The sequence below is a fragment of the Sus scrofa genome, chromosome 8, assembly GCF_000003025.6.
Source record: "Sus scrofa isolate TJ Tabasco breed Duroc chromosome 8, Sscrofa11.1, whole genome shotgun sequence".
NCBI lineage: Eukaryota > Metazoa > Chordata > Mammalia > Artiodactyla > Suidae > Sus > Sus scrofa.
The window spans coordinates 116,496,721-116,518,301 of NC_010450.4; the positions used below are offsets into that span (position 1 = coordinate 116,496,721).

Here is a 21,581-nt window from a genome sequence, read left to right on the forward strand (position 1 = left end):
CATGGCTCTGACTTTCTTTGGTACTACCTACTGCTCTCCAGCATCAATACTGTAATTGAGAGCTCAGGATCATGCATTTCCCAAAGCAAGGCACTCCCTTCTGTGTGATGAAATGTACTGATACACAAAATCTTTCTCTGACACAAGCACATTTGATTTCTAGCTGCTTATAGTACTGTCTAGGATATTTTTAAAAAATGGAAATATGATTATTCCCCAGGAAATCCAAAGCTTTGAACCCTCTCCTACCACATTCTTTCCCAACCATCTTCTAAACAAATTTGGTGTTTTGTGTATTCTGGTGAAATTACATAGGCCAAATATGAATTTATATGGTCTACGTGAGAATGGAAGTAGTTCTTAACTTAGCATACCATAATCAAATGGCACTATTTTTCTCTCAAAACTTATATAAAATATTTCAAAGTAATGAACCTGATATTGATAGACAGCATTTCCCCAGCTCTCTTCCTTTGGTAAGTTTACTTGGGTCAATGACAATCACTTTTCACCCACCAAACATTTATTGATTATCTAACACATGCCAAGCACACTGTAGCGATCCTAATAATAAGAGAGAAATTCAAGTAATTTGTGAGCTCCAACTCTACTAGGTCATTTTCCATTCACATAAATGACTATGCAATTCAAATGTTTCCAATAACATTTCTTAAGACATTTAAAAAAGTTATTTGGCCAGGGATCCAACTATATTTGATATTTTTACTTACTCATGTTCTGTTTTGTTCAGAATGTTTGTATACACTATTTTCATTTTGCCTGCTATAGTTAACACCCATTCTACGTTTTCACAATAAAACCTTTATGCAGTAACCACTACTTTATTGACAGTAATCCTATTACAAAACTATGGATCCTAAAGGGTGGTACTTTTCCTTCAATAAATTATAAATGATAAAAATTTAAAAATCCAAGTCTTGTTATAAAAAGTAAATAGGAATATGATTCAAAATAAGGGCTTAATGTGGCCTCTGATTCAATTCAAGTCATGTTAACAAAGATATTGTTTAGAAGAGGCCAAAAAACCATTGTCTTTGAGAAAACAAGAATGCCAGAGAAGAAAAATACTAAGGTACCTGAAAGCAATGAGTAATTACAAAAAAAAAAAAAAAAACTTTCCTGTATTTCTTTAATAATAATGTAAGTTTACAGAAAGGATTTGAAAAATTAACTATGAATTACAGATTTTTTTTAATAGAGATAGTATGTAGCAGTGGGAAGAGACCACGCTACTCAGAGGACTTGGAAGGCAGACCCAAGACAGTAATTCATCACTCCATCCACAGAAGCAGTCAGCTCACCTCTCAGAAGACTCAGGCTTCTCAAAGGTAAAGGCTGGGGAAAACAGAATTAATAATGTGATTTTCACATTATCTTCTGCATCAGCTATCCATTATGTAAGATTAATATATGTTATTTATCCACAGTTTTTGTAAGCTTTCTGTAAAAATGACATTTGAGAGAGAGCTATGGAGGGAGGGACATATTCATTTACATTTATGAGTCAGAACCATTTCCCCAGACATCTATCTATGTTTACAACAGGTCAAGGAATGAAGAAGTTGGGGATGGATGTTATCTCACAAAATATGGGGTAATTTCTGTGGTCACGTAAACCTGGAGGGCAGGAGATGGCAATCTATAGATTCTGGATAAAGATGTTTTGTTAATGACACCATATTTAGCTATGAACTCAACTCTAGTCCCAATGTGGAGGTTGCCTTCTATTGCTTTACATTTGCTTTGTAGAAATTCATAATTAGTATTTGAAACCCTCTCAGTGAAATTTAGGTTTACTTTAAAAAGCTCACAAATGAGCAATACCTCTACTTTAAGTGCCTGGTTTAAATGTTTTCAGCTGATAATTATATTTACTAAAAGCTACTGAACACTATAATGGGAACAAAAATAAGCATAGAACCAATACATTCACAATTTATCATTTAAAAACTTTTTTTTTTTTTTGGCTTCACATCTATTGTACTATTTACTGTCAACACACGAAAATACAGTCTTAGAATTTCCATAAAATTTTTAGGAAATACTTTACACTAAACAATAAGGTAAATAAGATGTATATGTATAAGCCACTTTAATAGGCAAGATTTCAATTATACACTTGGAGAGGAAATGATGCCTCTTTTGTGGGGGGGGTATATAACACTATTTTACTAACACTTAAAATTTCACTGACAATGCTGGCCATACCTTATGCTCAAAATTCTTGAAATAGACATATGGGCAAGCTTTAAGGATGCAATGTGAAACACTGCAAAATATACTAACAAAATTTAAGGAGTGGTATAACTATACCTCTGTACACAAGTATAGGAACAAGCCCTGCAAGGGAAAGAAAAACTCAGGATTGAAGAGAGGTCCTTGGAAATGGTGCCTCTATTGAAGCTAAAGCAGCCAGCCACAGCCACAGCCATGCCAGATCCAAGCCACATCTGTGACCTACACCACAGCTCATGGCAAAGCTGGATCCCCGACCCACTGAGCGAAGCCAGGGATTGAACCTATATCCTCATGGATACCAGTTGGATTCATTTCTACTGCACCACAACAGGACCTCTGTGATTTCTATTTCTTTTTTTTTTTTTTTTTTTTTTTTGTCTTTTGTTGTTGTTGTTGTTGCTATTTCTTGGGCCGCTCCCGCGGCATATGGAGGTTCCCAGGCTAGGGGTCTAATCGGAGCTGTAGCCACCGGCCTACGCCAGAGCCACAGCAACGTGGGATCCGAGCCGCGTCTGCAACCTAGACCACAGCTCACGGCAACGCCGGATCGTTAACCCACTGAGCAAGGGCAGGGACCGAACCCGCGACCTCATGGTTCCTAGTCGGATTCGTTAACCACTGCGCCACGACGGGAACTCCTGTGATTTCTATTTCTAAAATGCCTTAAAATGTCTCACTTGAGAAGATAGAACTTTTGAAGAAAGGGAAAGGGACACCTAAAATACAAACAACCAAACAACCAAAACAAAACAAAAACCCACCCCAGAATACCTATCTCTTAACCTAAAAAAAAGTATGAAACAACAAAATGAAAAGACAACCTAGGAGAAAATATTTGCAAGCAATATTACTGACAAGGGACTAATTTCCAAAATATACACATAGCTCATATAGCTTAATATAAAAATAAACAACCCAATTAAAAAATGGGCAGAAGACCTAAGTAGTTATCTTTCCAATGAAGACATAGAGATGGCCAACAAGCACATGAAAAGATGCTCAACATCTCTAATTATTAGAGAAAGGAAAATCAAAATCACAACGAGGTACCACCTCACACCAGTCAGAATGGCTATCATCAAGAAGTCTATGAATAATAAATACTGAAGAGGGTGTGAGGAAAAAGGAGTGCTCCTACACTATTGGTGGGAATGTAAATTGGTACAGCCACTATGGAGAATAGTATGGAGCTTCCTTAAAAAACTAAAACAACAGCAACAAAACACATGAATATTACTCAGCCATAAAAAAGAATAAAACAATGCCATTTGCAGCAACTTGGATGGACCTATAGATTATTACATTAAATGAAGTCGGAGAAAGACAATGTCATATGACATCACTTATATGCAGAATCTAAAAAAATGATACAAATGAACTTATTTATAAAACAGAAATCTACTCACAGACATAGAAAACAAACCTATGGTTACCACAAGGGAAGGGGGGAGAATAAATTAGGAGTTTGGGATTAACAGATACTATTATATATAAAATAGATAAACAACAAGCACCACCGTACAGCTCAGAGAACTACAGTCAATATCTTGTAATAACCTATAATGGAAAAGAATCTATCTACCTATCTATACATATATTCATAACTGAATGACTTTGCTATATACCTGAAAATAACACAACATTGTAAATTAACTATAATTCAATTAAAAAGTAGTTTAAAGAGTATGACATTATTCAATGGAAAAGTATGACATTATTCAAGGGAAAACATCTTTTTGAGACCATCTGGTTTTATATTTTTAATAAATATGCAACAAAGGTTATACACTTTTGCTGTTGTTCTAAGTGAAATACATTTTAAATGCCCAAGTATTCCATTCTGCATTTGATGTGGGAAGCTATGGATTTTAATAATCATTTCACTGTTTGGTTGGGGAACCTGGAGCTCAGAGGTCTTTCCTAAAATGCTCTCTAGATATCCAGCACATTGATTTAGCCCTGCAAGCTTGCACACATTCCTAGCTATGTCTTCATAACATCACAAGGCATCTGAACAGCACTGCCAAAAACATGGCCTCCCACAGAAGCCTGTGTTCCAAAGTACACTGACCACTTTCCTCCTCTTACCTGAGAGTAAAAAAACAGAACAAAACAAAATACTGCTTAGTCAGAAAATACATCATCCACTACCTTTTCTGGAAATTTCAAAACATTTTCTGCATTTATGTCTCACCAAACAAGGTCTTGAGTGTGTTTATTCATCAAAATTACCACCCAATAGACATCATATACCATCTACAACAGCTGTCAAATTTCTCTTCCTGTGGTAAAACATTTATGTTCACCAATACCACCAGAATTAGGATATCCCTAAGGTCTCCCCAAATAGCCAACAAAAGCACAAATCTCAACTGTAATACATAATTTGGGTAGGATACTTTAGGGGAAAAAATATAAACATCATATGTTACTTATACAAGTGCTAGTTACAATTGAGTATCTCTAAGGTTCCAGCTTTGAAATAATGTAACTTTGTATAGAAGATTACCATGCCTAGACACTTACCCTCCCAGTTCCTCCCCCACCCCCAATTAATGGGCAGGTGCTGTATCTATTTTAAGATGGAGCCAGAGGGTACAAAGAAGAATAAAAGATATGATCACAAAGTGAATTCCTTCTTTGGAAGAGTGTGATTAAGTGCCTACTATGTAACCAAATACCGTGTAATATGTTAGGAATGGAAGATAAGACAGAGCCTTTGTCCTAGGGATTTCAGAGTTTATAGAGAACACCGGCACACATGACTACAGTAAGTCTGGTATCTGAAAGACAGCAATGCCACAAATATGAGGTTTTGCTGATGAGAAACCTGAACTGAATCTTTAAGGGAAGAGGGCAGTTAACCAAGAGTGGAACCCCAAGCACAAAGGCTTGAAAGTGTGAGATACAATGTTATTTTCAGGACCTATGAAGAGTTAGGAACATTTACATCACACAATCTGAGGGACAGTCAATATGGGACAAGGAGGTTGAAGAGTAAGCAAGAGCCAGATCAGGAATATCAGAGAGTTTGATCTACTTCCTGTAGGCCAATGGTTTTCCAAACTGAGTCCTTTAGATAACAAGGGTTCACATGGCTGTTCAGGGCCCCACTGGATGAAAAGGGGGTAGGTAGGTGGCCCAAAGAGTCCCCATATTGCATCCTTGTCTGCACTGACCAGATGAACTCCATTTTAATTGTAAAAACTCTGCAAGGGGTGGGGGTGGGGGTTCCACTGCTTTAACAAAGCTGGACAACCCATAAAAGAGTATTAGATGGGGTATGCATGGTTATATCTGCATTTAAGAATAAGCAAATGATAGCACTTTAAAATGACCACGGGGTGGGGGAGAATAGAAGCAAAGGAAATAATTAGGAAATTATTAATTCATGAAAAAAGGAAATTAAGAGTGGTAAGAATGGGTAAAGATGTGAATAAGCTGAATTTGGGAGTATGGGTGGAAAAAAAAGTTATAGAAGTTCATTCCGAACAAGTTCAATGTCCTCAGTGAAGTCAGAAGCAAGCTAGCAGAGAGAATACAAGGAAAAATGCCTGTGTACATGTTCAAGTGTGACAGGGATTCAAGATCTGGAAAAGATGGCCAAGTATTTTTTTTTTTTAGGTCCCTCCAAAACCACCACTGATTCAAGGACTATAGTTGTTCTTGGTTGAAAGTTACAAAAGTGTTTTATACATATACAACATTAACTACATGATCACAGATCCTCCCAGAAACTATCACTTGTTCACTCAATCTTTTCAACTTAAAAAAGCCCACAGTGGAATTCCTGTTGTGGTTCAGTAGGTTAAGAATCTGACTAGTATCCATGAGGATGCAGGTTCAACCCCTGGCCTTTCTCAATGGGTTAAGGATCTGGCATTGCTGCAAACTGTGCTTTAGGTCAGCAGCTGCAGCCCCTATTCAACCCCTAGCCTGGGAACTTCCACACACCCTGGGTGCTGCCCTAAAAAGGAAAGAGAGAAAAAAAAAAAAAAAAAAAGAAGAAGAAGAAGCTGAATTAACAAACTAATTTAATACTGGGAGAGAAAGGTTTGGTTAGATTAACATCTGCAAAGATGGGTAAACATTTCTAGTGCCTCTATTTGCATTGCAACTTTCTTTCAGAATACTTTTCTTCATTTGCACCAAGACTCTCGTTTATGCCTAAAATATCCTATGAGATCAATAGAGGCAAGCAATACTTTACTTTCTGATGAGGAAACCGAAACACAAGAACGGTGAAAATAACTTTCATAAGGTGTAGTCTACTTTAGCATGGCTAACTTGTTCCAAAGTCAAAGTCCATGTCATATGTGAACAGACATTCATACCAAAAAGGTTGTAGTGCTATTTGTGAATTTAGGGACTACCAAAGTTCTCAGCAGAATCCCACGAGAATGTCAATAGTCTTCCATAATTCACTTTCTTGGGATAGCAAGACTGAAAGACCAAACTGGGCCTTATATACATACATATGAGACAAGATACCACAGATAACAAAGGTTTTGCTTTCTTACAGTTTAGTCATGATGTATTATAATGTGGCATGTATAATGGAGAGTGTAAAGAAATATACGAAACAAGAATTGTAGCATTTTTGTTAATAGAAAAGTAAAATTTACTCTTTTAAGTACACTTTTGCCCCTTTACTAAAAAAAGTTTTATTAAAAATAAAATATTTAATAACAAATAGAAGGGTAACAAAATAACGATCTGAAGAGTGCAGTTTGAAGAACACTGCATTAGAGATTTCTAGGGTCTATTTTTAAGTCCTATGACTCAAAGGATAAACTGAAAGAGCAATGACAATGGATTTCAGTTTACAAGACTGGTCTATAAGAAAGGGACATTTGAAGTCTTAATTTTAAAATCTAGGTGATGGTTTAGGGAGTTACTACTATGACTCAGCAGAAATAAACCAGCCTAGTATCCATGAGGATGTGGGTTCGATTCCTTGCCTTGCTCAGTGGGTTAAGGATTGGCAAATGGCTTGGATTTGGTATTGCTGTGGCTGTGGCATAGACCAGTGGCTACAGCTCATATTGGACCCCTAGCCTAGGAGCTTCCAATGCCACATCTGAGACCCTGGAAAAAAAGTTAAAAAAAATAAAATAAAATCTAGGTGATGGCTTAAATTTGAGTTGACTAAAGGCATTTTTCTTTGAAAAATAAACAGAAAAAAAATGTACAATGACAGAAATATCTGTTTCATCTCAAACTACTGAAGAGATAGAAAGATTTTAATTCAGGAAACATTAATAATCACTATGGTTGGGAGAATCTAAACATATACAAACATATGCAATGACCTTCTTCTAGTCTTACCAATGCTTCTTTGACCTTTTCTAGACAACTTAGATCTATTTCACAAGAGAAGGTAAAAATGTCCACATTAATTAGAAAAATGCGGAGTTCCCGTCGTGGCGCAGTGGTTAACGAATCCGACTAGGAACCATGAGGTCGCGGGTTCGGTCCCTGCCCTTGCTCAGTGGGTTAACGATCCGGCGTTGCCGTGAGCTGTGGTGTAGGTTGCAGACGCGGCTTGGATCCTGCGTTGCTGTGGCTCTGGAATAGGCCGGTGGCTACAGCTCCGATTCGACCCCTAGCCTGGGAACCTCCATATGCCGTGGGAGCGGCCCAAGAAATAGCAACAACACAACAACAAAAAAAGACAAAAAAAATAAATAAATAAATTAAAAAAAAAAAAAAAAAAAGAAAAATGCTACAAGACATTGTTAACAGACAAATCCAAACCTTCTACCTCTATTCTCTAAAAGCAATCTGGCAAAATACAAATCACCAACACTTTCTACGGCAGTGCTGGCATGGGGACCTGGGGACAGGAAGCTGTCCATATGGTGACCTGGAGCTAGTCCATGTTCTGCTGACAGTTAGTGACATGAATTTAGGGAAGTCATGTATCATCTCTGGGTACCCCAACTTCCCTCTTTCCTATAAGGCCCACACTTAATTTGGCAATTTAAAACTTGAAGAGCAAACTCTGACACTTGTTAATTTCCTGTGTGCATTAGCAGTTAAATTGTCATGCATTTTCTTATAAATCTATCTAATCTCTCTTCCCTTTTCTGCCTCACTTCTATTATTATAACCCATTTTCTCAACTTCACTCCCTATTCCTCTAAACATGTCAGCATAATAATATTGCTAAAGAACTGAATTTACCTTGTTACTTAACTGCTTCAGTTGTTCCTCAATTTTGATACAATAGCATGTAATAATCTTTAGATTGGCCTGAGGGTTTTAAAAAACTGACCTCACCCATTTTTCCAACTTCCCTCCCACTACATGCCAACTCTGTACGAGGCTGCCTGCCCTTGCCCTCTTCCTAGTGCACCTCTGCCTTCCAAGCCAACATCTTTTTTTTTTTTTTTTTTGTCTTTTGTCTTTTTTTGTTGTTGTTGTTGCTATTTCTTGGGCTGCTCCCGCGGCATATGGAGGTTCCCAGGCTAGGGGTTGAATCGGAGCTGTAGCCACCAGCCTATGCCAGAGCCACAGCAACGCGGGATCCAAGCCGCGTCTGCAACCTACACCACAGCTCACGGCAACGGCGGATCGTTAACCCACTGAGCAAGGGCAGGGACCGAACCCGCAACCTCATGGTTCCTAGTCAGATTCGTTAACCACTGCACCACGACGGGAACTCCCCAAGCCAACATCTTTATTTCACTCCATCTCATGCTGTTTCCCCTCCACCAGGATGTCATTCCTTACTATTTATTTGTGTTATGGCTGACAGTGTAAGGGCTATGAGACTGTAAACTGTATAAAAATAATTTTAACTAGATTTTTTTTTTTTTTTGTCTTTTTAGGGGCACACCTGCAGCCTACGGAAGTTCCTGGGAGGCCAGGGGTCGAATAGGAGCTGTAAGCTGTAGCTGCCGGCCTATGCTACAGACACAGCAACTCAGGATCTGAGTCTCGTAAATGACCTACACCACAGCTCATGCCAACTAGATCCTTTAACCCATTAAGCAAAGCCAGGGATTGAACCTGAATCCTCAGGGATACTAGCTGGGTTCGTTACCACTGAGCCATAGTGGGAGCTCCTAGAACTTTTTTGTTTCAACTTCATTGAGATATAAATGACAAATAAAACCAAAAATTATAATGTACACAATATGATGAATTGGCACATACACTGTAAAAGAAATCTCTCCATCAAGTTAATTACTATACCCATTACCTCACACATTTAGGTGCTTTTTGTTTGTCTGTTAGGGTGGGTTTTTTTGTTTTGTTTTGTTTTGTTTTGGTAAGGACTCCCCCCCCTCTGCCGGCTATTTCCATAGCATGCACAAGTTTCCAGGCCAGGTATCAACCCCGAGCCACAGCAGTGACAACATCAAATCCTTAACCACTAGGCCACCAGGGAACTCCCTTGGTGAGAACATTTAAGTTGTACTCTCTTAGCAAATTGCAGTCATACAACACAGTGTTATCAACTATAGATACCAACATGTTATAAATTAGATACTAAGACTTTATTCATCTTGCAACTGAATGTTTGTACCCTTTTACTCACTATCCAAATTCTTCTTAACCTTCAAGACCCAGACTATAACCTGCCACCTTCTTTCATGGTCTTCTCTATCTGTTTAAGTCTAGATGGGCCTTGCCATTCTTTGAACTTCCGAAGTTCTTATCTGTATCACCTGCTTGGGTACCTGGGTAAATGTTTATTAGTGATATGTGATTAAGCTGTTTAAAATGTTCTGATTTTCTCTGAATCACTCTGGAAAGACTTTTACTACTCTGGGGCTTTGTGCTATTTCTCATCCCCAATGCTCTTCCCTAATGTAACTTTATAGTACGTGTGTATTCCTTTTTCATATTTTCACTCAAAAAATAACTTTATCATGAGGTCTTTTCTGACTACTCCAATTCCAAACTCATCATACCTCCTATTCCTTTTTCTGCCAAAATGTTTATGCTTCCAACTTCTTGGTATTAAACATACTAAACACTTTTATTTATGCCTGCCTCCCACTCTATCAACAAGCAAGGAGCCTTTTGTCTCTTTTGCTCATGAATGCATCCTAGTTCCTGGATTTGATAAGTAATCAAGAAATACTTTTTGAATGAATTCACAATTAAAAAAGTAAAAGCAGTATTAGTAAGAGTGATTAATAATAATAACAAATGCTAATATAAAACTGAGAACTTACTATGTGCCAGGTCCTGCACATATTATCCATAAAATATTATGTAATTCTATTATTTAACTCTGACCTATTTTCCTCCTTGCCAAATAAAACAAGGATTAAAGACGTTAAATAACTTTCCCAAGAACATACAGCTAATAAACATTACTAAAAATAAGTCCTTGAATCATTTACTACTGAAAATAAGTCCTAAGCTGAGCTTAACCAACTGTAAAAATTAAATGCAAAATTAGATTCTTTTTGGCTGTGAGGGGAATACTCCAAGAGTTACCTGAAAATGTATTTTTTAAATAACAGCTAATATATCAATTTCCTGTCCTGTTTTCTTGTTAGTAATTTATCTTACACCATTGTTTAAACTTTTGCTCTTCCTATTTACCTGCCCTTCAGGAAGAGAAAATCTTCTGACTCATGTTATGACTTAACTAAAGAGATGAAAATTTACCTTAAAAACGTGTCTCAGGAGTTCCCGTCATGGTGCAGCAGAAATGAATCCAACTAGGAACCATGAGGTTGTGGGTTCGATCCCTGGCCTTTCTCAGTGGGCTAAGGATCGGCATTGCCGTGAGCTGTGGTGTAGGTCACGGATGCAGTTCGGAACTGGTGTTGCTGTGGCTGTGGTGTAGCCTAGCAGCTGTAGCTCCAATATGACCTCTAGCCTGGGAATCTCCATATGTCACAAGTGCAGCCCTAAAAAGCAAAAAAAAACCAAAAAACAAAAAAAACCATGTCTCAGTTCTCATGTTAAGGCCAAGTACAGAATGAGTAGCCACAGTGACCACAGTGAGAGGTAAAGCATCCACTAAGGGAGGAGGGGGAAAGCAAAGAATGCTTTATTCATTATTACCTAAGATTTTCCAGCATGAGAGGGGAAAGAGGAAGTCTATTTTCAGTGACAATGATTACTCTAAAAACATTAACATGCAAGGGGAAATTTTTCATTCTGAGAGTTACCACTGTTTTGAGTTCTCTTTCCCTTACACAGTGACTTAAAATGCCCACGGCAGAGAGGTAATCTAGGCAGATGGATTTGCTCTGTGTCTTGAAAATGGCAACATCCAGGAATCATGGGAGTTGAACTGAGGACACACTGGAAAGCGTTTCTCAGCACCAGGTCAGACTCTAAGAAGTATCAAGTGGCAGAGTGGATACTTATACCCTCAGGCATCAGGAAGGAGGGCAGAGATTACAGCTACACAGGCTTTTTAGAAGATTTGCCATGCTGAATGCATAAACAAGATTCAGTGAAACTGAAGCTGAATTACCTGCTAAAGAGTTACAGGTGTGGGAAAAAAAAAGCCTAATATTTCTTTTTCTTTAGCTAACTTGCATTTTCTTTCCTACAGTACCTCTACAATTTTAAATGGCTCATAGTACCAGCAAAGTATATAGAGCTCATCCTAAGGTTCATCTTAAATATTTTTGGGAAAAAAATACATCAATTCCCTACTTCTATATGTCTATGTAAATGATAATGATCTGATATTAAAAAAAAAACCTTCAGATTGAGACACTCATCAGCAGGTCAGTGACATGAACTATATGAATATAATGAAAAAAGTGCCTTTCTCTTCATCAGCACTTGTATTTGTATTTTCAGAAAAATCAAGTAGGCTCTCCTGAGATATGTCATTTTAAAGTTGAGTTCTCTGCTAGTTCTACAAAGCCAAGCTGCTGTGAAACTCAGCTGCCGAGGCTCAAGAGGTGCCCACTTTTAGACCAGCAAATAACAACAAATAACACTTTTTTGGGGGGTCCTCAACAAGATTGCGAGAAAGTGGCCATAGGTGAGGTATGAATGGAGTGGAAAAATAAAGTGACAAGTGGTTCAAGATAGCACCTTTCTCCATGCTTATCTTTATATCTGAATGGTTCTTATCTTTCTTTCATTTAAATGGCAGACATTAATAAATCTGATAAAAATCTTCCTTTTCTCCTAAAAATGAAATGTATATACATAAAAGTACACAACCTAAGGGGATCCATAGACCTTAAAAACTAGCCTATATGTCCTAAGCACAGAGGTATTTGAGAGAGTACAGAGTAACTTAAGAGTTGAAGGCTGGAAGAGAGACTGACCATTAAACTGGGAATAAACTTAGACTTGCACACAAGTGCCACTGTCCCCAGAGTCTTACCAGCAGCTCTGTCCCTCACTGCTCCTCCTGGATCATGGCCTGTTGGCTGCTGCTGTGCCCATCTCCTGCTTCCATGCGTGGTAACTCAACAGGAGTGAGGGTAGGTAGACAATCTTGAGAGGGTCTGCTGCTGAATGTTGGCCAGCCTGGAAAAGATACAGAGTTTGAATATTTTTAAGCTAGCAAAAAGGAACAAGGCATGTACATCTGGTAGGAAAGCTATTACGTAGAGTTTAAAGGTTTTAGGTGACTATAATTAGATATTTCCACCATGCCATTGGCTGTGAAAAAACTGGGGGTTGGAGGATCTTTCTCAAAGTAATGAAACTCCCAACTGCACCATAGTATATTGTCCAATAGGTGTAGAGCAGTTTGTAATATCCAAAGCATCTGTGCCTACATCAGTGAACCTTATAGCCTGATTAATTAATCAGGTGTGATAATCAATTAGGTTTGCAACCAAGTGGCTTGTGTTCCTTCATCTGTTGAATCCAACAGTTCTCAGACTTGGTTGTAATAGTATCACCTGGGTGCGAGGCTGAGGCCTCATGCTCAAAGACTGATTTTTTGGCCTAAAATGATTTTGTATTCCCCAGGTATTTCTAAAGTGCAGCCAGGATTGAGAATCATTAGTTTAAGTCCTTGTATTTGTTGAGATGTAGCACTAACAGCAAATGTTTATTCTTGAATATATTACATCAAGGCAATGTGCTAAGTGCTGTGGAAAATGTAAAGCACTATAATGTGTGGCCCCTGTATGCAGAGGCTTTAATTTAGCTGACACATACTTTCAAAGACCACATAATAAGATAAATACTTTAAAAATACAACCAAAGGAAGACTTCCCTGGTCAAAGATGTAGTGAAAATCTTGGGTGCCACAAAAACTAGAGGCAACCAAACAAACACCTAAATAAGAAAAAGTTTAATGCATGAGGAAAGGCTTCTTCTGAGTTTTAGGAGGCAGGATGAAATCCAGAGAAAAATAGAGCGTAGGGAGAAGGCACTGTTTTCAGGAAAAGTCACAGCTGTAAGAATATGCAAAACAAATTAAGGAAGACTAAAAAGCCCATTCTAATTGAAGGATTTCTCTAAAGGAGCATTAGGAGAATCTGGAGACACAGTTCTAAACCAGAATGTAAAGCATATTGGTAAAATGGCAAAGGAGTTGGGCCATTTTCCAGACTATCTGGAAATACTATCTGAAATAGTACTGGAAGCTGTTGAAGGCTCATGTCCCAAGAGATCCTAGTAAATTTACTGGGTTCTTAGTAAATGCCAGACACTGTGCTAGAAGCACTACATATGTTAGCTCAGTTAACACAAACATCTGGAGAGGTAGTTACTATTATCCCTATTTTACAGAGTAAGACGAGAGGTCACTTAACTTTCTCAAAGTTACAAAGCAAGAAATAGTAAGTTGAGAATGGGACGTGCTGTTTCTTTAGCAACATGGCATCATAAAAGTTGTGAATTAAAATACAGGGGTTTTAAAAATTGAGATATAATTCGCATACCATAAAATTTATTCTTTTGAAGCATATAATTCTGTGGGCTCAGCATATTCAAAAAGTTGTGCCATTACTGACACTGTCAAATTCCAGAACAATTTCATCACTCCTGAAATAAATCCAGTTCCCATTAGGAGTCAGTTCTCATTCATCCCTCCTCCACCTAACTGACCTTCTGTCTCTATGGATTTGCCTATTCCGGATAGCTCAAATATGTGAAATCATGAAAAATTTAAACTTTTGTTTCTGACTTCTTTCACTGAGCATAATGTTTTTAAGGTTCACCTATGTTTTAGTGTGTATCAGTACTTCATTCCTTTTTAGGGCTGAGTAATGTCCTACTGTGGAGATGACCACATTCTATCTATTCATGGTGAATATTTGGGTTATTTCTACAGCTGGAGTATTATAAGTAATGCTAACATTCATTTACAAGCCATTTTCTACGGAAAATATATGTGACATAAAATTTACTATTTAAGTCATATTTTAAATGTATGGTTCTGTGGCATTAAGCACATTTACACTGTTGTGGAAACATCACCACCAGCCATCTCTAGAACTTTTTCATTTTCTGAACCTGAACTTGTAACCACTAAGAACTCCCCATTTTCCCTTCTCCCAAGCCCCTAGCAAACACAATTTTACTTTTTTTGTCTCTATGAATTTGACTATTCTAGGTCCCTCATACAAGCAGAATCTTATTCATCATTTTGTGACTGGTTATTTCACTTAGCACAATGTTTTCAAGATTCATCTATGTTGTCACATGTCAGAATTTCCTTCTTTTTTAATGGAATACTATTCTGCCTTATATGTACGTGCCACATTTTGCTTTTCCCAATTATCTGTTGATAGACACAGGCTGCTTACACTTTTAAGCTATTGTGAATAATGCTGCTTTGTACATGGGTATTCGTTGTTTATAAGTTTTTGCATGGACATAAATTTTCAATTCTCTTGGGAGCAAAATTCCTAGAAGGGGATTGCAGGTCATATGGTAATTCCATGTTTAACCTGTTGGGGAAGCGTCAGACTGTTTTTTTATGAAGTCTCTACCATTTTATATCCTCATCAGCAAATATATGAGGGTTCCAATTTTTTGATGCCCTCATGAACACTTGTCTTTGTTTGTTTTAAGCCATCCTATTGGGGTTATAAATCATTACATAAGATACTGGCTTGCTGCAGTAGTTCAGATGTAAAGTGGTAGGTCTGAACAAGAGGGTGGCAGAGGAAATGAAATAAAATGATCAAGCAGGGAAATATTACTGATTGAGAGATGAGCAGACATTAGTAACACTGTAGACGTAGGAAGAAAAGACTCAATTATGGTAATAAAGCTTTGAGTTTGGATGCCTAGAAGAATGATGGTGTTAATCAGAGATAATTCTACAAGGGAATTTGAAAAGATAAAATAAACTTGACACGATGGATTTGAAGAATCCACGCATTCCAGATAAATGATTATCAAGAGGTTACAGGTGGACACAATGAAATAGCCCAAGATTTTAGAAAAGGTCAAAGCAGCATTGGTAAGACTAGAAGAGGATCGTTGTCTCTATATGCTTAGACTCCTAAGACTGGGCTTAGCAATTTATGGACCAAACACTGAGGAAGGAATACTTTCTTTCCTGTTTTCTGTTTGAAAGAGACCACAAGGCGCTAATGAGAACACAGTTCCTCAATGGTCAATGACCTTGGCTTTGTTCATTTTTGGAAAGTCTCCAGCATGAGAGCAATCAGGAATCAATACGGCGATAACTCAGGTGCTTGGGTACCTGATTTGAATGAGAAGCTTAATAATACTATTTAGCATGCTCTGGTATACAATCTCAAAGAAAATGTAAAACATTATTAGTCTGCTTATACATTGGGTCTTTCCTCTGACATGATATACTAATATTTTAAGGAAAAAAAATCAATTAGAAGGCATAACAGAATAAACATGAAGGGTAACTGCTGCCAAAGACAGGGGGGTTAAGGTAAGAGCCACAGAGAAGAGAGAGAAAGACAGAGAGAGAGAGGGAGAGAGGGGGCAGAGGAGGGAGAGAGAGAGAGGAGTGAGGGATTGATTGATTCAAGAATGAAAGCCTCCCACACATATATCTACATTTTTAATTGAATGAAAGAAGCTTATGGTCAAAAATCACAATCTTTCTAAGGATAATGTTTCAAGACAGATTTTTCTTTTGTTTTCCTAAATTGAAGCTTATTCTGGTATTTTATCTTCATTAACTATTCACTGTGTTTTAAAAGGATGTCTTTCTGCAACATCTCGCAGAATGTAGAGGAAAAAATAACAGTAACAATAAAAATAGCTATCAGTTATGTTCCTTAGCACACACGTTGTGGGTGGCCGTTCTCTCAGAGCCTGTGCTCTTATCCACCATGCATCACAGCCTCCAACAGCCTGTAGGAGATTCAATGAAGAATATATTTCATTTTGGTGAAAGGTAAATTTTTCTGTATTTCAAATCCTAGTAGCAGATGCTTTCCTTCAAAAATGGAACAAAACTTTTCTTTACAAACCAGCCACTCTCCCTATAAACATGTATATATCAACACACACTAGGCATTGTGTATAGAAATCTTTCTCTGAGGTCTTAAATGCATTATCCTTTCAACAGATGGACCATCACTGATCAAGCAAGCACTAAATACTTCCATCAGAAACAGGGCACTATGCTTGTCCTGCAAGGTCTAGTCCTTCCTCTCCCCTTCATGCTACTGACCACCCTCACTGCATGTCTCTTCAAAGCTTTCCACCCAGAGGTGTTCCCTTCCTGTCCTGCTGCCTTGGCTCCTTCCCTGATCTATGTAAACCTCCTTCAGGCCTAAATGGGGTCAGACTGGAAGGTCACCGAACAGAGGTTACTGACTGTGGCAGTTTATCCTCACAAATCAGTTCTGCTCCCTCTCCCCCTCCCTCACCCTGATAAGGCTCATTCTCCAGCACTCTCTCTCTCTACCCCTCATATCTACAAGTAAATGATCCCAACTATAAGGTACCCAAAGGGAAGTGCTATTTCAGAACGTCAGCTACTTGGCAGCAATGGCTGTTCTATTAATGCCTATTAAAAAAAGAAACTACAGTAATTAAAACTCTAAGAAGAAAACTAAAGTCCTCATGTATACTCACTCCCTGCTCTTCCTAACATAGACAAAGTGGTGACTCCAAGGAAAAATTCAGCAAGTGTTTACAGAACAAATTCCACTAAGATAAAAAATATACACACCAAACAAGGTTGTTTCTAATGAAGAGCCTTTCTAGAACTGAAACTGCCAAAGCTGAAATATTAGCCAGCAGTTATAAACTATATGACATAGTATTTCTATTGCACAAAGAAGTTAAGAACCAAAGACAGAAATGGATAGCTACAGGTATAAATTCACTTGGTATTGTGTGTATTGTAGATTATCAGATCACTTTACATACTTTTAAAAAGAAGCAAACAAAAATTATGAGGAAATAGATGATTTTAAAAAATCAAAAAAAATTAAAAAATCAAGATGGAAAATCAACATTAAAATAAAAGAGAAAAATCAAGCAGAACAATCATATATAATTTCTTGCATCTGAAATGCAAATATTTCTATGACACTCTGACATGTGCTAGTACCCAATGTCTTTGGTCAGAGACTAGGCTGTTATAAACCAGTGGAGGTGTACCCAATGTCTTAACTCTGAAAAGTCAATAGAGGGTATAATTTGTATTTCACCCACTAAAATAAGAAACATAATTCTCTATAATAGAACTGCTATTGCCAACATCCAAGCATTTTGAGGATCCCTTCTAGAAATTCTATGTAGTGGAGGAGAGGAAAGGGCAAAGAGGAGAAATAAGATGAAGAAAAAATGTGTGCACCTATTTTAATGTTTTCTTTTCCTCCACACAAAGAACTTTAGGTATTAGTGACTTAATTTCTATGGTTGACTGCAGGACAATATTTCTATCAGGAGCTAGGCTTTGAGCTGAATCTCAGAAGAAAATTCTCACCCATAATGCTCATAAATCCATAAGCAAACTAAGGAATTAGGAAGTAACCCAAGTACAAAACCATCTCAGGTTCTAATTCTGCCAATAATCCTCCATTACTCCATAATCTTGAGACAATCACCTATGGAAACTGAGGATTAGAGAAGTCTATACATTTTTTTTCTTGCTATTTAGGGCCACACCTGTAGCACATGGAAGTTTCCAGACTAGGGGTCAAATTGGAGCTACAGCTGCCGGCCTACACCACAGCCACAGCAATGCAGGATCCCAGCCATATCTACAACCTATACCACAGCTCACGGCAACACTGGATCCCCAACCCACTGAGTGAGGCCAGGGATTGAATCCAGACACTAGTTGGATTGTTTCTGCTGCACCATTCATGGAGCTCCTATAAAGTACTGAATTATGTTCTTTCCGTTCCAAACCAAGTTGGAGGCATTATGATGCTATGACTTAGACACTAATTTGACAGAGATAAAACAAACACCCGTATGAATAAAAGAGATATTACACAATGAAAAAGGTGTAAAAACATGAACAAAATTATTCTCACAAGATTATCCTAATTTAAATACCTTCATATTGGAGCTCCCATAGTGGCTCAGTGGTTAAAGAATCCGACTAGGAACCATGAAGTTGCAGGTTCGATCCCTGGCCTTGCTCAGTGGGTTAAGGATCTGGCATTGCCATGAGCTGCAGTGTAGGTTGCAGATGTGGCTTGGATCCTGCGTTGCTGAGGCTCTGGTGTAGGCTGGCGGCTACAGCTCCAATTAGACCCCTAGCCTGGGAGCCTCCATATGCCGTGGGTGTGGCCCTAGAAAAGATAAATAAATAATTAAATAAATAAATAGCTTCACATAGTTGAGACTTGATCATGGGGAATTCCCATTGTGGCTCAGTGGTAATGAATCTGACTAGTATCCATGAAGATGTGGGTTTGATTTCTAGTCTTGCTCAGTGGGTTAATAGTGACAAAATGAAATGTTGGCATTGCCATGAGCTGTGGTGTAGGTTGCAGATGTGGCTTGGACCCTGCGTTACCGTGGTTGTGGCGTAGGCCGGCAGCTACTGCTCTGATTCAACCCCTCGCCTGGAAACTTTCACATACCACAGATGCAGCCCTAAAACACACACACACAAATGTGATCATGAAAAATTCTCAAACTATAAACTGATAAATCATACTGCTTATTGATTTCAAAATATTCTTTTACAAGGTCTATTCTATTCCTTTAGATTTGGTAATTTCATACAATAAAGCCATGTAATAGGTTTTTCAGAATAATGAGGCTACTGCTTTGGTTCATCAAGACTTGAGTTGCTAATTACATCCATTTGTAACAGCCACAGATTGAGGATCAGTAACTTGGTAGACTGCAAAAGCTTTATAGAAAAGCTGCTTCAAATCTTTTAATATTAACCTAGATATTTTTTAAATGAGTTCACTTTCCCTATATTTTAAGAAAATTATTATGTGTATATTAACCCCACCTTCCCATTTCTTTAAGACAGATGGGAAGTAAAAGAAGGAATTTTTAATAATTAATTATTATATAAATGATGCATAACCCAAAGAATATCTTCATACAAGGATGCTGTAAGTCATACGAGCTACAGTTTAGAGCCATTACATTAATAACATCAATACAAACACCAAAGGATCAGTGAGAAAATCTGTAATGCTTGATGAGCTAGCAACAAAATTTTATACCATAAAACTGCCAACATTTGATACATCACTTTTTTAAAAAGCAATATTACTTCAGTTATAATACTATCTACATTTTCATTCTAAAAATGTAAACAAGGATATTTCATCAGAACTTATTTCCAATAAGAAGGCAAAAGAAAGCAGAAAACTCCGCAAAATTCCCAAAGACTCTAATTTAATCTTTTTCCTTAACACAGAATAGTACATGGGAAAGATTTCAGAACATATAGGAAAACTCCCATATGTTTACCTGGATTGCTAAAAGCAAATTATACATTTTACAAAATTGGAGGTGTTATAAACATGACATAAAATACTTCTATTGTAATACATTCTCAAAAACAGTTTAGTAAACATCAAGACAAAGAAATGATGATTCTCTTGCTACACATGAGTGACAATCAAAATATTTAACAGCTGCTATGTCGAAGCATGGGCCATAGTGCTGAAGGAGGGTCTGAGAGGCCACCTACGGGCCAAATATTATTATTTTAGATTTAGGACTGTGGGGAGGCTGAGGGAGTCATGGAGAGGGAGCCACAGTGTCTCAGAGAGGGCAGCAGAATTCTCTTGGAAATATTTTGATAACCATCAGTACAGCCACACTCATGTACACCTGCTGCATATCAGCTCTGGATATTTGTATGATTCTTAAATAAAGGATTTTTTTTAAGGCATTAAGCAACTGTTAAAAGTCTTTGGAAATGCATCACTTGTTATTGGAGGAAATGTAACTATTAACTTTAGCAGTAGCTAGAAACATGGGAAAATTTGCTGAAAGAAATGAAAACTTAAAAATGAAAGGGATTTTTTAATTTTCAAAATTATACTTGATGTCTATGATATTGAAGTTATTTAAAAATTAAAATATGACATTAAACTTCCAAGTGGTCACCAGGGTAACAGGATGTAAATATATTTCTCCCTAAATAAAGAAAATGTTTAGTACAAAGAGCTGTGTATTCAATCACACTTAAGACTGGAGAGACATATAAACAAATAATATATCCAAAACAGATATTTTAATAACAAAATTATGATATAATGTCTTTATAACATTATAATTTTCAAATTAAACTGGATTTTCATGTACTTCTTGGAGATGGTTTACACCTACTGCTGCTTAGAAGTTGACTTCTTAAGAACAAGCAGTTTGTATCTGCTAATCTCAGTCTCCTAATTTATCCCTCTTCAAACAAACTACTGCATATAAAATAGATAAACAACAAGGTCCTACTGTATAGCACAGGGTATTATATTAGATATACTCTAATAAACCATAGTGGAAAAGAATATGAAAAAATACATATATACCTACACTGTATACCTTTGCTGTATACCAGAATCACTTTGCTGTATACTAGAAACTACCACAACACTGTAAATCAATTATACTTCAAAACAAACAAAAAACAAAACAAGCAGATCACAATGTTGAAGAAATGGCAGCATGATTAAAAAACATTTGATGCCATGCTCCAGAGATGTAGCTGAGGGTCTATATAGAACTTCACATTAAAAAAAAATGTTTTAAACCTTTTTTTTATTTGCTAGATCTTCTAGGTAGAATATACACATCTAAAGAGAGCAGGAATTTATTGTTGTTGATTGTTCTCTTGCTGAAAGGGATTAAAGTCACCTAGCAACCTCTGTGTTGTAGAAACCAACATAAAAAAGGAGTTGGTTGTCAACTACCAGGTCTTCTAAAACGGATGAGTGCAACCAAGCAGGAAAACACTACTTTGCTACAGTACTTTGTCACACACTTTTCAT

General features: G+C 37.4%; 1 protein-coding gene across 4 annotated transcripts in view; it reads right to left on the reverse strand.

Moving 5' to 3' along the window:
* Positions 1-21,581, reverse strand: part of TET2 (tet methylcytosine dioxygenase 2) — a 133,724-nt gene that overhangs the window by 83,468 nt on the left and 28,675 nt on the right. For all 4 annotated transcript variants that reach the window (XR_002346846.1, XR_002346845.1, XM_013978993.2 and 1 more), the window contains exon 2: positions 12,584-12,729. The gene's annotated coding sequence lies outside the window, so the exon portion shown is untranslated. The remainder of the gene's footprint in view (positions 1-12,583; positions 12,730-21,581) is intronic.